Source organism: Camelina sativa, chromosome 17 (assembly GCF_030686135.1).
Source record: "Camelina sativa cultivar CO46 ecotype springtype chromosome 17, ASM3068613v1".
Taxonomy (NCBI): domain Eukaryota; kingdom Viridiplantae; phylum Streptophyta; class Magnoliopsida; order Brassicales; family Brassicaceae; genus Camelina; species Camelina sativa.
Window position 1 is genome coordinate 22,638,886 of NC_141896.1, and position 17,179 is coordinate 22,656,064.

A 17,179-nucleotide genomic window follows, 5' to 3' on the forward strand; every position below is an offset into this window, starting at 1 on the left:
GTATCCACATAAAGATAAATTAGTTTTTAAATTTGAACCTAATAAATATCAGCTCAATAACAAAGGTATGTTGTTTTAATAATCGATGAATTTTCTATTTTTTTTTTTAGACATGACCAAAATAATAACCTAAATAAAAAATTATCTTTACAAATTAATAAATCCTTTTTTTAATGGATGTATGTGTTTTGAATTTTAGATGTGTAATTGATTTTTGAAAAATATCCTAAACAACACTAAAACATGTATTATGGATAATTATATTATACATTTCATAAACTTCCCAAAATATCATTATTAGACACATTACAATATTTTAAATTAATTTTTAGAAATTTCATAAACTTCCCAAAATTTTTAGAATTATTATTTTTTTTAGTTTTGAGTTCTCCGTTTTATATTTAGGTTATAGTTTTGAAGGAATAAAGTTTAGTATTTATAGTGTAGGGTTTAGTTTTTGAAAATTTATTTAGATGATACACCAAACCCAGATGGTACACTAAACCCATATGGTACATCAAATCTAGATGGTACACTTAATCCAGATGGTACACCAAACTCAGATGGTCACCAAACCTAGATTGTGCTCCAGAATAACAGTATTTCATACATTACAATATATTAAATTCGTTTTTAGATTTTTTTTTAGTTTTGCATTCTCTATTTTACATTTAGGCTATAGTTTTGAAGGGATATGATTTAGTATTTAGAGTGTAGGGTTTAGTTTTATAAATTTATTTAGATGGTACACCAAACCCAAATGGTACACCAAACCTAGATAGTACACTAAACCTAGATGGTACACCGAACCCAGATTGTACACCAGAATTACAGTATTTCACACATTACAATATTTTTAAGTTAGTTTTATTTTTTTAGGTTTGAGTTCTCTATTATACATTTAGGATATAGTTTTGAAGGGATAAAGTTTGATATATAGATTGTAGGGTTTTCATTTTGAAAAATTAATTAGATAGTACACTAAACCAATATGGTACACCAAAATTAGATGATAAACCAAATCCAAATGGTACACTAAACCTAGATGGTACACCAAATCCAGATGGTATATTAGATCTAGATGATACACCAGATTCAGATGGTACACCAGACCCAAATGGTAAACCAGATTCAGATAGTACACCAGATTCAGATGGTACACCAGACCTAAATGATACACTAGACCCAGATGGTACACCAGAGTCAGATGGTACACCAGACCTAGATGGTATACCAGACGTAGATAGTACACCAGACTCAAATGGTACACCTGATTCAGATGGTACACCAAAGTTAGATGTTACACTAGATTCAGATGGTACACTAGACCCAGATGGTACACCAGAGTCAGATTGTACACCAAAGTCAGATGATACACCAGAGCCAGGTGGTATACTAGACCCAGATGGTACATCAGACGTTAGATGGTCTACTATACTCAAATAGTATACCAAACCTAGATGTTATACCAGACTCATATTGTACACCAAACCTACATTGTACACTAAAACTAGATGGTACACTAAACCTATATGGTACACCAAACTCTGGTTGTACACTAAACCCATATTGTACAATTAACCCAGATGGTAGACCAAAATAAAACTAAACCCTGATTTTAAATTTTAGAGTGCTAAGTTTGAAAATAAAAATTATTTAATGTTATTTGAAAGAATTTTTTTTAATTTAAGTGGACTATGAAACATTAGTTTTTTTTATCCAATACCTCAAAATATGGTCCCACATACATAAAATTTCATCTCTCATTTCCTCTAAAATTGGGACCACAAATAAACTCTCTCTTTTATGACACATAAGGATGGGTACATTGGTCTTTCTATTTGTTTTTGTCTTATACACTCTCTCACAAATTTTCTATCTCACAAAAGCTAAAAAATGTCTATTCTCCAAATTTTTAACAAAAACTGCATACTTTTCAAATTACTTTTCAAAAAGTGTCTAACACACTAATGGACTCTAAAGTAAATAATAAGATATTAGTTTTGCCAGACAAACTTGGATTTTTTTTTGACAAACGACAAAAAGAAAATTGATTCAAGAAATAAATAAAAATTTATAACGAACTTTGAGGAAAATACTTGGATATTTTGCTCTCTTTTTTGAAGAGATAAACTACAATCTCTGAACATATTCTGAAACTACAAATATAAATGCTACTCATTTTGCATAATTCATAATTGCATCATAATATAAATTCAGTTTTTTGTTTTAAAACTTTTTGGAGTTTAATATCAAAATTTTATGGATATATTAAAAGATTTCAAAATCGATTTTAAAAAAATTACTAAAGTTAGAAGTTTTTAACTCAGAGTGAAAACATATTTTCTTATATAATTTTCTAGTAAGGTGTTTTTTGCAATTGACCAAATTCTTGACTTTTTAGTTATGACTGCCGGACGAAGTCTTCTTACGATAATAAACGAGTAGACTTCTATAGTGACTATTTTTGGTATTGACCAAAATATTTAAGCATTGACCGTTATATTATTGATATTAAAATAATTAGTTGACTGCAAAAGAAATCTACTAGTAAAAAAATAAAAATGTTGGTCAACCCCAAAAATGACCATGGCAGACTGCAAACGAAGTCATCATTCCTGGAGACTTTATACGTAGTCTACTTGGCAAAAGTCAAACTTGGCCAATTGCAAAACTAACCAAAACGAAGTTTACTTTTTTCTAGTTGATAGATAGATGAAGTCTACTTGTCAGCTAGAAGTCTACTACCAAGTCAATGGTTTGGTCAATTGCAAAAATAACCAGAGTAGACTCTAATCGAAGTTAACTTGTTGAAACTTCCTAAGAAGTCTACTCTGTTCTATGTTTTTAATTGCAAAACTGACCAAAAAATTAACAAAGGAAGACAACAAAAGAAGTCAACTATCCTAGTAGACTTCGTCTGGTGTGTGCTTTATTAAATTGTAATTGCAAAAATAGACTTCGAGTTAAAGTCTCTGCGTAGAGGCTTGTTGATATCTACTCGTTTGACATCAACATGAAGTAGGCAAAATTTGTAAACCAATTTATTGCAAATTGGTGAATAATTTTTAAGATTTTCTTGTTGTATTCTTTGATATATGTTATGTACTTGCTTATATATGTTTTTGACATGATTATATATTATACATATGGAGAAATCAAGTTTTTGGTTTTCTTAGGCAGTTAGGTCATTAACTTAACTTCTTTTTGAAGTCAACGTGTTGGAGTTCTGTGTGAAGTCTGTATAATTGAAAAAGTGTTTAATTGAAAAGTGATTTATTTAGTTTATCAAAAGAATTTTAGAATTTATCCTATCAGGACTAGAGTTTTTATTTTCCTCTTTCTTTTGTTTTTCGGATTCCTAATCATGCGTAAAAAACTGGAGGCGAGAGAACAACATATTTGCATCATGCCTGATAATAACAACACATGGACCAGCATCAGGCAGATACTTTTAATCGCAGCCATGGTTTTATCTTCTGCGTCTTACACAGGTAAGAAGAAGCAGCCGAGTGTAACAACATACTGATTATGTACAAAATTTATATGTAACATTATACGGCTCTGTTTCATTTCATGTATCAGCATCAATCTATTGTAAGTAAATACAGTGATGATGTTTTGTTGTATAAGAAAAAATAAAGTAACGTTTTGATGTTTTGTTTGTAAGATTGCAACATATCTCAAGCATATAAACTCATGCATCTCTGTTTCATTGATTCTCCAAAAGAATACTCATATAGAGATTTGTCTCTCTACCTAACTACTTAGTTAGACTGCGATCGATCTTTGGTTTAGATATAAACTAAACTTCTTCTAGGCAGCAATGACGAATAATCGATAAAATCGAAAAGGGTTTTTAAGGTTTCATTGTGTTTATCTTCCTTGGACAAGGCCACTAAAGACTTGGCTATTTCCAGCAAGAGTTGCTTCCCATTCAATAGAAGACAAGAGTATCTGCGAGAGCGATATAACCACTTGCTTCATGTTTGGTCTTAGAATCGGATCATCATCAACGCATTGCTTAGCCAACATAGCAATCTGTCTACCAAAATTTATTCACAATGAAAAAAAAACAATCATATCGTTACTACATTTTTCAAACTACTAACCATTTGTTTCTTAGCTTACCTTGAACAAACAGTCGTGCGGGTATAAATCCATCATGTTGGGGTCAACAAACTCCTTCAAACTTAACATGTTCATCGGGTCTGTTTCTTAAGAGCTGCTAACATCTGCAATTGTAAAAGAAAAGGAAATAAGGCATTTGGGAAATGAATTTTGCATCAAAGAAGCACAATGGTTCAATCTATATAATAAAGTCCAAGAACTTATTACAATAGATGCCAATGGACGTCTTTCTGGATTCTTAGAGCATCTCCATTGGTTGCATTTAAGCAAAGTTGTTAGCTTAAAAAGCTAAAAAAATAAATCAGAAATCCTAATTAACTAACAATCGACATTTTTTTTTTTTTTGTAAATAAAAGAATCAGCTCAAATAAATCAATTTGAAGGAAAATTGTTTATAAACAAAAAAGAATTACTGAAATGTTATCCAAAAGTTGGTTTATTACTTATATCTATAAATCTTTTGAAAATTACTCAAATGTTTAATGATCTGGGGGTAATTACAATTTACTTCTTGAGTTTTGTTTTTCGATTTTGAGTAAAAAAAATAAAAATAAATACACATCAGCAAATTAAAATACACATCATTTTCGATTTTCCTCGTCACAACCCAAAAACTTAATCGGTTGTAAAATCGGGAAACGAAAAAAAATTGATCTTTTTTACTGAAAATAGGATGATATATGTTAGATCTAATATTGGGTTATCAAAAACAGTTGAATTAACAAAGAAATCGATGAAAAACGAGTGAATAAACGACCGGCGGCCATGAAATAGGGTTACAGGTTCGGATGGAGAAGATGAATTCAAAATGACTGTTTTACCCTTTATTAAAAAATGACGAAAAATGCACAAAATATGGTTTTGAGGCGTCGAACCCGTGACACACAACCTGAGAAACGGGTCATTAACCAACTGAGCTGTGCGTTTTTTCTAGTAATTATCACGCAAACAAAGTATATAACCACCAAACGTTATAATATTAATATTAATTATAATTCTGTGCCTGCTCAGATTCACTCGTATAATAAATTTATAAAGTTAATTTTTTCATAATATATTATACAAAATAATTAAAAAATTAAACTCAAAATTTGAATAAAAAATAAAAAAATTCCGACGAAGTGATGACAGAGTTATTGACTTAAACGGCTGACTTATGAAATATTTGTAAATTTTTATTATTATAACTCAATATTTAAATTTACAATTGAAATATGAATATTACAATTATTATATCCAATAAAAAGTCATAATTATAAAGAAAAATTGATTTTTACACATTCTCACCAGAATGTGTTAAACATACAACACATGACGTTTAGGGGTTAGGGTTAGGGTTGGAGTTTAGGGTTTGAGATGTAGGGTTCAGATGAGTAACATTATTTGTTTTTTTATTTTGGTTTTAATGTTTTTTAATGTGTTTGGTTTAAGGTGGTAAATGGATATACTAATATTATTACCATTTGAATATATTTTTAAAAAATCAAAAACATTTTTGGTTATTTCCGGTTATAGGTCGGTTAGATTAATATATAACCATAAATAACTCAAATTCTATTGTAATTAAGTAGATTAGCCTAATATAACCAAAAGTAAGCCTAATATAACAGAAATTAACCAAACATACCAGTTCAAAAATACCAAATTGGAAAAATTATTTTTTTCGGTTCGGTTTGGTTTGGTCGGTTATTTAGTCATTCTAATTTGAGGGTTGGCTGAGTTATGGTAAAGTTATGGCTGAGTTACCGTTTAGGGTCTTCTCAATAATATGAAAACATATTCTTCTTTCCTGGGTCTTTTCTTCTGTCAGATTCCTAATAAGTATTAAAACGTCTCTCGATATTACAAAAAGTGTTTTTAGGGAAGCGCGAATAATCACTAATTCTGTGCCTGCTCAAATCCACACGCATAATAAATTCATAAAGTGAGCTTTTTATCACAAGATATTATTGCAAATAATTAAATAAATTATTATTCGAATTTAGAATTTTATTTTTCTAAAACTATTAAAACGTCTCTCGATATTACAAAAAGTGTTGTTAGGGAAGCGCGAAAAATCACTAATTCTGTGCCTGCACAAATCCACACGCATAATAAATTTATAAAGTGAGCTTTTTATCACAAGATATTATTGCAAATAATTAAATAATTATTATTCAAATTTAGAATTTTATTTTTCTAAAAGTATTTCTCCAACAATTGAATATTAAAATTATTATAACTCAAAATTTAAATTTAGAATGGAAATATGTCTATTATTAGGTTAACTGATGGTTTCCCGCCAAAATATCGCTTTACGGCTGAGTTATGAAAAACGGGAAAACGAAAGGTCATGTGACGGCTGAGTTATAGTGAGTTATGGCTGAGTTATCACAAGAAACAATCTGAAAGTAAATGAATGATATATATGACTTTACGGCTGAGTTATAATATTTACGGGAAAACGAAAGGTCATGTGACGGCTGAGTTATAGTGAGTTATGGCTGAGTTATCACAAGAAAAATCTGAAAGTAAATAGATGATAACATGTGTTACTATTGACTTAAGTTGAGTTATGGACTTAACTCAAATTTTATTCAAAAATGTTACCAATCACTAACAAAACTAATTTTTTTAATTAGTTATTTTATTTCTCCTAAATTATTATTATTTATTATCATTTGAAATGAAAATAGACATAGACCTAAATTTTATTCAAAAATGTTACCAATCACTAACAAAACTAATTTTTTTGAAGTTGAGTTTGAATAATCATGTGTTATGGTTGATGTACAAGTTTGAGGTATATCCTTTGTAAAATTGTTAACTCAAAAGATTATTCAACATCATGGAAATTTTCATGAGTTAAAGATGTGGTAAGTTGAGTTATCTATTTTTTTTTTAATTAAAAAAAAACGAAAATTCAGTTATATAATACAGAAAAATTATTTTTTCGTTTTTATTTAATTCATATATCAAGAAAAATAATTTTTACTGTTTTTCTTTTATTTAATAACTTTTTTAATTAGTTATTTTATTTCTCCTAAATTATTATTTTTTGTTATCATTTGAAATGAAAATAGACATAGACCTAAATTTTATTCAAAAATGTTACCAATCACTAACAAAATTAATTTTTTTGAAGTTGAGTTTGAATAATCATGTGTTATGGTTGATGTACAAATTTGAGGTATATCCTTTGTAAAATTGTTAACTCAAAAGATTATTCAACATCATGAAAATTTTCATGAGTTAAAGATGTGGTAAGTTGAGTTATCTCTTTTTTTTAATTAAAAAAAACGAAAATTCAGTTATATAATACAAAAAAATTATTTTTTCGTTTTTATTTAATTCATATATCAAGAAAAATAATTTTTACTGTTTTTCTTTTATTTAATAACTTTTTTAATTAGTTATTTTATTTCTCCTAAATTATTATTTTTATTATCATTTGAAATGAAAATAGACATAGACCTAAATTTTATTCAAAAATGTTACCAATCACTAACAAAACTAATTTTTTTGAAGTTGAGTTTGAATAATCATGTGTTATGGTTGATGTACAAGTTTGAGGTATATCCTTTGTAAAATTGTTAACTCAAAACATCATGGAAATTTTCATGAGTTAAAGATGTGGTAAGTTGAGTTATCTATTTTTTTTTAATTAAAAAAAAAACGAAAATTCAGTTATATAATACAGAAAAATTATTTTTTCGTTTTTATTTAATTCATATATCAAGAAAAATAATTTTTACTGTTTTTCTTTTATTTAATAACTTTTTTAATTAGTTATTTTATTTCCCTAAATTATTATTTTTTGTTATCATTTGAAATGAAAATAGACATAGACCTAAATTTTATTCAAAAATGTTACCAATCACTAACAAAATTAATTTTTTTGAAGTTGAGTTTGAATAATTATGTGTTATGGTTGATGTACAAATTTGAGGTATATCCTTTGTAAAATTGTTAACTCAAAAGATTATTCAACATCATGGAAATTTTCATGAGTTAAAGATGTGGTAAGTTGAGTTATCTCTTTTTTTTTAATTAAAAAAAACGAAAATTCAGTTATATAATACAGAAAAATTATTTTTTCGTTTTTATTTAATTCATATATCAAGAAAAATAATTTTTACTGTTTTTCTTTTATTTAATAACTTTTTTAATTAGTTATTTTATTTCTCCTAAATTATTATTTTTTGTTATCATTTGAAATGAAAATAGACATAGACCTAAATTTTATTCAAAAATGTTACCAATCACTAACAAAATTAATTTTTTTGAAGTTGAGTTTGAATAATTATGTGTTATGGTTGATGTACAAATTTGAGGTGTATCCTTTGTAAAATTGTTAACTCAAAAGATTATTCAACATCATGGAAATTTTCATGAGTTAAAGATGTGGTAAGTTGAGTTATCTCTTTTTTTTTAATTAAAAAAAACGAAAATTCAGTTATATAATACAAAATAAATATTTTTTCGTTTTTATTTAATTCATATATCAAGAAAAATAATTTTTACTGTTTTTCTTTTATTTAATAACTTTTTTAATTAGTTATTTTATTTCTCCTAAATTATTATTTTTTATTATTATTTGAAATGAAAATAGACATAGACCTAAATTTTATTCAAAAATGTTACCAATCACTAACAAAACTAATTTTTTTGAAGTTGAGTTTGAATAATCATGTGTTATGGTTAATTTATAAGTTTGAGGTATATCTTTTGTAAAATTGTTAACTCAAAAGATTATTCAACATCATCGAAATTTTCATGAGTTAAAGATGTGGTAAGTTGAGTTATCTATTTTTTTTAATTAAAAAAACAAAAATTCAGTTATATAATACCAAAAAATTATTTTTTCGTTTTTATTTAATTTATATATCAAAAAAAATAATTTTTACTGTTTTTTTATTTAATAACTTTTTTAATTAGTTATTTTATTTCTCCTAAATTATTATCTTTTTATTATTATTTGAAATGAAAATAGACAAAGACCTAAATTTTATTCAAAAATGTTACAAATCACTAACAAAACTAATTTTTTTGAAGTTGAGTTTGAATAATCATGTGTTATGGTTGATGTACAATTTTGAGGTATATCCTTTGTAAAATTGTTAACTCAAAAGATTATTTAACATCATGGAAATTTTCATGAGTTAAAGATGTGGTAAGTTGAGTTTTCTATTTTTTTTAATTAAAAAAACGAAAATTCAGTTATATAATACCAAAAAATTATTTTTATCGTTTTTATTTAATTCATATATCAATAAAAATATTTTTTACTGTTTTTCTTTTATTTAATAAATTTTTTAATTAGTTATTTTATTTCTCCTAAATTATTATTTTTTATTATCATTTGAAATGAAAATAGACATAGACCTAAATATGATAAGATTTTAAATATTATGGCATGCATGTAGTTAATTTTTTAATTTGCAATGTAATAAAGAAGTTTAGTTAACAATGTAACTCAGCCACAACATGAAAAACATTACAGTAATTAAAAAGCAAAAAAAATTACTGCCAAACTCAGCCACTTCATCAACTGAAAATATGTAACTCAGCCGTATCGTTTGATAAGTCAGCCGTAACTGAATAACATTCTAGTAATTAATCTTTTGCTAATAAGTCAGCTGTCAAACGGCTGAGTTGTCGATAAGTCAGCCTATGACGGCTGAGTTATAGTTTTTTTACCATAACTCAGCCGTAACAACATCTCATAAGTCAACCGTTTTTCATAACTCAGCCAAGCGGAAAATGTTAACTCCGCCGTGTCGTTGTGATAACTCAGCCAAAATTTTGACAACTCAGCCGTGTCGTTGTGATAACTCAGCCAAAATTTTGACAACTCAACCATCGGGTGAAAACTCAGCCGTAACTACAGCTGAGCCATGCGCATAACTCAGCCAGATTTAATAAGTCAGCCGTAACCCTTGGCTGACTTATGCGCATAACTCAGCCAGATTTTAATAAGTCAGCAGTCCACTCTTAATCAAATGTTTTTCCAATAACTCAGCCGCAACATACCTATAACTCAGCCGCAACATACTATGTAACGCGTTACGGCTGAGTTATGGTTACACGTCAGCGATTTCTGACGTGGCAATGGCATTTTTGTAATTACATTTTTTCCGGTAACATAAAACAAGGGCACGCTAGGTATTTTAAAAATACCCAAAACATTCTAGTAATAAAAAAGTTTTTTGTAGATTCTGGTAATATTACCTAAAATGAGTAACATTTGAGTAATTCACCCATAAACAAAACATGATGCGAAGATAATTGCGCTTGGCGTGCCAAAGAATCCGCTTTAGTATTTGCATTACGATAAATATGAGATAAAGAGAAAGAAGAAAACTCCTTAGACATTTTAGGAAGGATGCTTAGCTAACACGTGTCAGCCTCTGAATAAAATTTTAGGAGAAAAATAAAAAAAAAAGCGGTGTTTTTGGCGTTTGTTTATCCCTGTCTTTTCTCTTTCCGTCATCGAGGAAGAAACTCGTCATACATCCATCGATGATTCGGGAAACCCAAGCAGGAGTCTAATCTTAATGAGGTATGATCCAATTTCTACACTTCTCTCTGTTGTCAATCAATCGTTTGATTTGAAAAAAAAAAATAGATCTTTGAAAGTGATCTCTCTCTTTTTTTTGTTTTTTTGGTCACCTGAAAGTGATCTCTCTATTGTTTATTTATTCTTTGTTTTGATCTATTTGGTTAAGATTAGGAATTGCTAATTGGGAATTGGAAATTGTTTAGTCGATTGGAAATTGTTTGTTTTGATCCTTCTCCGGATCTGATTACGATCTCTCAGATTTCTCTGTGACATATTGAGTCCAGGAACCGGTGGTACAGAGACGGGACAAGACAAGGGCGTGTCGGCTAAATAATATCTGACGGATAAACTGAGTCCGGGAGAGGAAGATAAGGTTTTGTCAGAGGTGGTCGCTGAAAAGCTTCATCATGGTGGAGAAGAAACGGGGCCGGCGAAGAAGGGGATAGTGACACAATTGGAGGAGGTGGAGAAAAGGCTAGGAGGATTTAAGGATCCGAGCTCGGAAGCACCTATGAAACACGGCAAAGCTTATGCGGATGAAGGCGAAGGAGGGATGGTGGAGAAGCTGAGTGGAGCTGTTACTTCTTGGCTCGCTGGTACGACCGAGGAAGTGACACAAAAGGCTACACAGTCTGTTCAGGACTCTTCACAGTCACTTGGCGCCATCGTTGGTAAGGCCTCTTCCTGTTACAAATTGCGTTTTCAGCTTGTAGCATATGTGATGACTTTTGAATCAAAAGTTTTGAGTTTGGTGTGTAAATGGTTTAGGTTGTAACTCTAAAAGTAGAATGTAGAGTTGAGGTTTGAGTCTGATGTTGTGTGTATATGAGATGAACCGGAGCAATAACTATGAAAAGCTAAACTCTTTCTTCTTCTTCTTTATTCTGTCTTTGTTGTTCGATTATTTAGATTACTTGGGTCAAACCCAAGTTTGCTTTTTTTCTTTCCATGATTCATATTTCATAAGTCTAAATCTGAGGAAGAAATTGACTAAAAAGATCGAAGATGTTTAAGCAGATACTTGGGAAGCTCCCAAAGAAACCTTCTGCCAAGTTTTGGGATAATGGTGAATCCCAAACTGCAGATAACAACAATAATCAAGGACGAGGTGATGAAGCTTTGAGTCAGAGATCAAACGGAGATAACACTGATTGTGTTTCTTTTGATGTGTTGCCAAGGTTGAGAGATGTATCAATCTCTGAGAAGCAAGAACTGTTTCTTAAGAAGCTTAGACTTTGCTGTGTAGTGTTTGATTTCGCCGTGGAGCCAACCAAAAACCTCAAGGAGAAAGATCAAAGGGCAAACACTTCTTGAAGTGTGGATTATGTTATCACTTCTTGAATTTATCATACTATTATAATTTCCAAAATAATAAGGAGGGTGTATTGAATCTGATATTTTAGGAGATTTGCTGAGATTTTAATATTTTGGAATTTTGGGAGATTTAAGTGTAATTTTGGGAAATTTTGATATTTTGGTAGATTTTTTGAGATTTGGGTTTTGGGATTTGGTGAGATTTGATTATAAATTTTAGATGATTTTAGAATATAGAAAGGGAAGAATAAAAAAACAGCTTGATTCAACCTCACGTGATCTTCACTCGATCACACTTTGGTTAACATAAAATAAATTACAATGTGTATCTTGTTATTACAATGAAAGTGTGATCTTCACGTGAGGTTGAATCGGTGTGGTTTGTTTGCCTGTGTAGAGAGGATTGGATAAAGTCGATGTTAGATGATGGTGACCAGACGAGTTCAGAATTACAGTGTAAGAGATGATTCCAACGCCAAAGCCTTCTAAAAGTCTCCCCATGTAAAGAAAGGAAGTATCCTACAAAACCATAATGATGTAGAGTTAAGGTCAACCAACAAGTTTAAATCCCCACTCTAGACAGAGAATGGTCTGACCAAACTGTTGGAGATGAATAACCACATTGATCATATTCGAAAAACATAAGAGGTTTAAGAAACAAAATCAAAAAATTATTTAATAGTGTGCATGTTTGTTAAGGATTAGATTAGTTCAAAGACAGTGACACTTATTTATTGTTATGGACACTGGATATACACCTGTTGAACAATCACAAAACATAGATTGGAGCAAGGATCACGCAACGGTATGATATAAATTCCATCTTTTCTTTTAGCCTATGCTCTCTTTTAGGTTCAATCTTGTTGGCTGATTATATATTTATTTGGCTAGTTTTCCAGAAGGAAAAACAAGGATATATCCAAAGAAAGTTACCGCACTTCTCGTGATGATGATGGATGTAGTACAAGGAGTGCCAAAACGCGTCGCTCTCCTGATAGGAGGACACAGCAAGACAGTGGAAGCAGAGGAGGGAGTTTGCGTTCCAAGGATTGCCATGGATGGGCAAGACACAAGCAAGAACAGAGATGGAGCCAATTCTTTCCCGCTTTCTCCTTCGTCTCTCTATCTCTCTTTCAGTTTCCCCGAGGATTGCCATGGATGGGTTCGACCAAGAACAAGATTATCAGAATTCGATTGGTTCAATAATTGGTGGCATCGAATTTGAAGCCGAAGAAGAACCCATTATCCCTGAAACTCATCTTTTTTTTATTCTGTTCTACAACTCCCCCTAATCTATCTTCTTTCTCCATCACGAATCTGACTTGAAATTGAGTGAAATTGAGAATATGGAGTTGTTTTTCATAGTGAATCGGTAACTAATAATGGGATTTAGGATTGATTCACTCGATTACACATCAACAAATATTTCTAGGATTTATAACGAGAGAACGAGAGAACGAGAGAGGAGAGTTTGCAAAAAAAAAAAAACTGAGCAAAAGATTCCTTTTCTTTTGTAGATCGAAGAAGTGTTTTTAAAATATTTTAAAATTTCACCTTCAAAGGTGTGATTTTGTAGGACATTATTTTCAACTAAAAATGTTTGAAAAGTCTCCTAAAATCACATCCAATAGGTTTTTTAAGAAAATTTGTGATTTTTTGAATAACAGTAGATTTGAAATGAGATTTATAAACTATTGATTGAATAACCAGAGATTTTAAATGATTTTTATAAATTTCACATTCAATAACATAGGATTTCAGATGATTTTAAAAAATCATCAATTAAATAACAGGGGATTTAAGAATATCCCAAAATCTCTTAAAATTCTCAGTTCAATACACCCCCCTAAATTTAAATTAAGGACCATAATTTTAGATTCTACAAATGGACCATAAAAATAGAAAGTTTCTTTAGGAAGTTTGTTAACTTCACTTTTATTCACTTTTATTCAAAATTAATGTTTTTAGCAACTTTGCTTAAGTGCAACCAATGGTTCGAGGTGGCACGACCATCACTTAGATACCTGCAAAAGAAGAGACACTCTCCAAGTTGACATGAAGCTTTACCAAATTCATAATAGAAAAAAGACTGCCTTATACCACCAAATCCAGTAAGATGGCTTTAACAAAGTTTAAGGAATACAGCTCAATGGATCATCTGAAAAGTTAAGAGATAAAACCAACCACACCTGTTTCTTAGTCCAATCGTATTGTCATATACCAGCTGAAGGAGCAAACTGGAGCAGTTGTACAATTAGAGGCTCTTTGATTTTTGGGAGAGAGACTTAGTCTAAAGCCACAAACTCTGGTGCTCTTAGATCTACTGTTAACGCAGCTTTCCTTTGTATATCGAATGAACAACAAAAAATCTAGTAGGGGATCCTTCAGCTATCAAAATGAAACAAAGAACACAAGTAAGCACCAACTAATAAGGAGTTTCACACACGAGCTCCAATCTCTAGATATAAAAAGACTTCTCTTTTTGGATTTTAACAAATTTCTAGTAACTAAGAGTTTTCAAACTTCCAATTTCAAAATTTTAACAAAGCTAAAAACCTAAAGTAACCAAAACAGAGATGACTCACCGTTTTGCGAGGAGTATGAAGGCAAAGAAGAAGAATAGTCATCGAACCTCTGCTTCCCGAAGAAATCCGTCTAACGGGATTTAACCGAGAGATTCACCGTCGTCGTCGGTTTCAAGGCGAACCCACCAAGAGATTCACCGTCGTCGTTGGTTTAAAGGCGGACCCACCAAAAGATACCTGCAATAGAACCAAGCGCTTCTGCAGCCTCATGTCTAACCATTGGGTGCCCGTTCGCATCTCTCAGTACTTTGCTTAGAGTAGCCAAAGCAGTTTTATTTTGCAATTGGCCCAATACATAAGCAACCTAATACGGTTTAAGGTTGGAGAACAATAAGCAGAGATTCAACTATGGCAAAAACAGCTTCATAGGAGAAGACAAAGAAAAGAGGAAGACATTACCCGTCTAAAACTCGAGATTAGGGTTTGGACGCTAAAAGGTCAATCTCTACACCATGTTTGACAGAGAGAAGAGCTGTAGATGATGAAGATGAAGAAGAAAGGTGATTATGATGTTGATTTGATGAGAGACAGATTTTTTCGGTTTCAGAATGGCTTATCGCAAGAGAGAAAGAGGCGGAAGGTGGAAGAGGAAGAAATGGAAGTGATTAGGGTTAGGGTTACTGAAATTAGGTATATATAACTCGGTTAATTAAAACCGATCGGTTATGTACCCCGCCAAACCGAACCGAACCGAACCAGAAACTGAATTACCAAATTAATTTTATCGATCGGTTTGTTGATCCTCTCACAGATGCTACCGAAAACCGAACATCTCGGTTTAATCGGTCAACCACCAATAGTCTACAATGAAATTTACTTAAGCAAACCCTAAATCAAATAATTTTAACCTAATCAACATTTTCTCCCTTAATTTGACTTTTTTATATGTAAATTTATTTTATTTCATCGCAGGAAGTCTATGTGGTTATTATTTGGTCAATAGGATTATCAAATTATTTTTTATAATTTTTTAATTAAAATTTAAACTATAATTAAGGAGTAGACATATTTTTATGTCTTCTAGTTGACGTCAAATGGAATCGACCTTAAATAAATCTAAGCAGACTTCTTCCGGGTTACATCTGTTATTTCGGCTTCTGTTTTTTGTTTGATCGTAAGAGAGTCAACTATAATTTCAGCATCCTTAGTGGTTATGTTTCTCGAATATCGAATATATGGTCTATGCAAATGCAAATAAATGTACAAAAAAATGCAATTATCCCAACAAAAAGCGTCTTTATTCAGTGTTTTAATTTCAATTTACAATGGAGTTTCACAACTCCTAACACATTTGGAAGCACAAAGCAGAAAAGGAGACGTGGGTTTTGCTCTCAGAGATAGGAACATAAAGCCACTGTATTATTTGCAAAAAGAAAAACAGAAACAAAAGGGAAAAGGAGACTTAGTCATAAGTACATCTGCTAGTTAGCCTTTAAGTGTAAGACCTCCTCCTTCTTTTCCTTTTACATTAATTTGATGATAATATTTTATAGATCTATCAGATTGAAATATCCCTAAATTAGAATAATCAGTTCTTATATCGATTGAACTTTTATGTATAAGTATATAAATATTTGTTTTATCCTCATATGTACGAATTTCAGAATCTGCAACGCCATTACTCTTGCCAAGATTATCATTAAGATAAAGAATTTGAGCCGATATCCTTTGAAATCCTGTAAATTAATCTCAGAATATTCATCAGAAACACCGATATAATCATTAATATCTTTAGTTTCTGTATCAGCAATAGTATACCCCATATCACCAGGCTTCATACTCGTATATATTTGTACAAGTTTCGAAGAATTATTATGAACTTGTTTAAGATAAGGATGCATATTATATACTATATAGAGAAATATTTGCAAAAGATTTTGATGTGAGAAATAATGTAGAATACCTTCTTCTTAAATAGATTTTTCATTGTGATCTCAACGGTTCAGATCTTTCGACACTCCTTCTAATCCAACGGATAAAATCTTGTTACCTAGTTTCATTATAAAATAATGCTTACATTATACAATGATGTAGTACATCATGAATATTATATTCTAACTAAACAACTCTAAATGTTCAGTGCATATAAAAAAAAACAGTAATTTCTAAAGAAGAGTAAGCAATAACCTTTTTACTTTATCAAAAAAAAAAAAAATTACTCTAGTTTTAGTATACAATCAATCACTTCTAACGATTTCAACCGACTGTCCGATCTCTTATCAGTATCCAAAATATGTAACTCAGCGTTATCTTTAGGGGCTATATCTCCATTCATGCTTATTTATAAATAAGAGTCTTGGACAGACTTAAAAACATATAAAGCAAACAAATACGAACCTGTCCGATCCAACATATAAAGCAAACAAATACGAACCTGTCCCACTAAGCCACACTAATATTTCCTCTCGTTTTTGAATGAATGTTTGGCGGAACACATAGTTGTGGAAACAAATTCGTACATAGATATATTGAAGATGCATTAAAATATTAAACACATCTCAATGTTCAATGCATCTAGTCATCATTTCGTTTAATTGAAGTATATACTAAAGAAAAGGAAAAAATATATATTCCCAAAAGAAAGTGGCTAAAAAGTGGTTAATATTCA

The 17,179-nt window shown here is 30.4% G+C and overlaps 2 long non-coding RNA genes across 3 annotated transcripts; one reads left to right on the forward strand and one right to left on the reverse strand.

The window, feature by feature from the left end:
• Positions 1-10,488: 10,488 nt before the first annotated feature.
• Positions 10,489-13,383, forward strand: LOC104757568 (uncharacterized). Of its 2 annotated transcripts, XR_762451.3 has the most exons (4): positions 10,489-10,672; positions 10,957-11,343; positions 11,690-12,791; positions 12,878-13,383. It is a non-coding gene; the product is annotated as an uncharacterized LOC104757568 (long non-coding RNA). The 2 variants fall into 2 exon arrangements; XR_002036151.2 differs by lacking the exon at positions 12,878-13,383 and having other exon boundaries at positions 10,536-10,672; positions 11,678-12,178.
• A 454-nt stretch (positions 13,384-13,837) lies between these two features.
• On the reverse strand, positions 13,838-15,190 carry LOC104757570 (uncharacterized). The gene is made up of 4 exons (XR_762453.2): positions 14,971-15,190; positions 14,572-14,875; positions 14,176-14,374; positions 13,838-14,010 (listed from the first exon to the last, which is right to left on the reverse strand). It is a non-coding gene; the product is annotated as an uncharacterized LOC104757570 (long non-coding RNA).
• Positions 15,191-17,179: the final 1,989 nt, after the last annotated feature.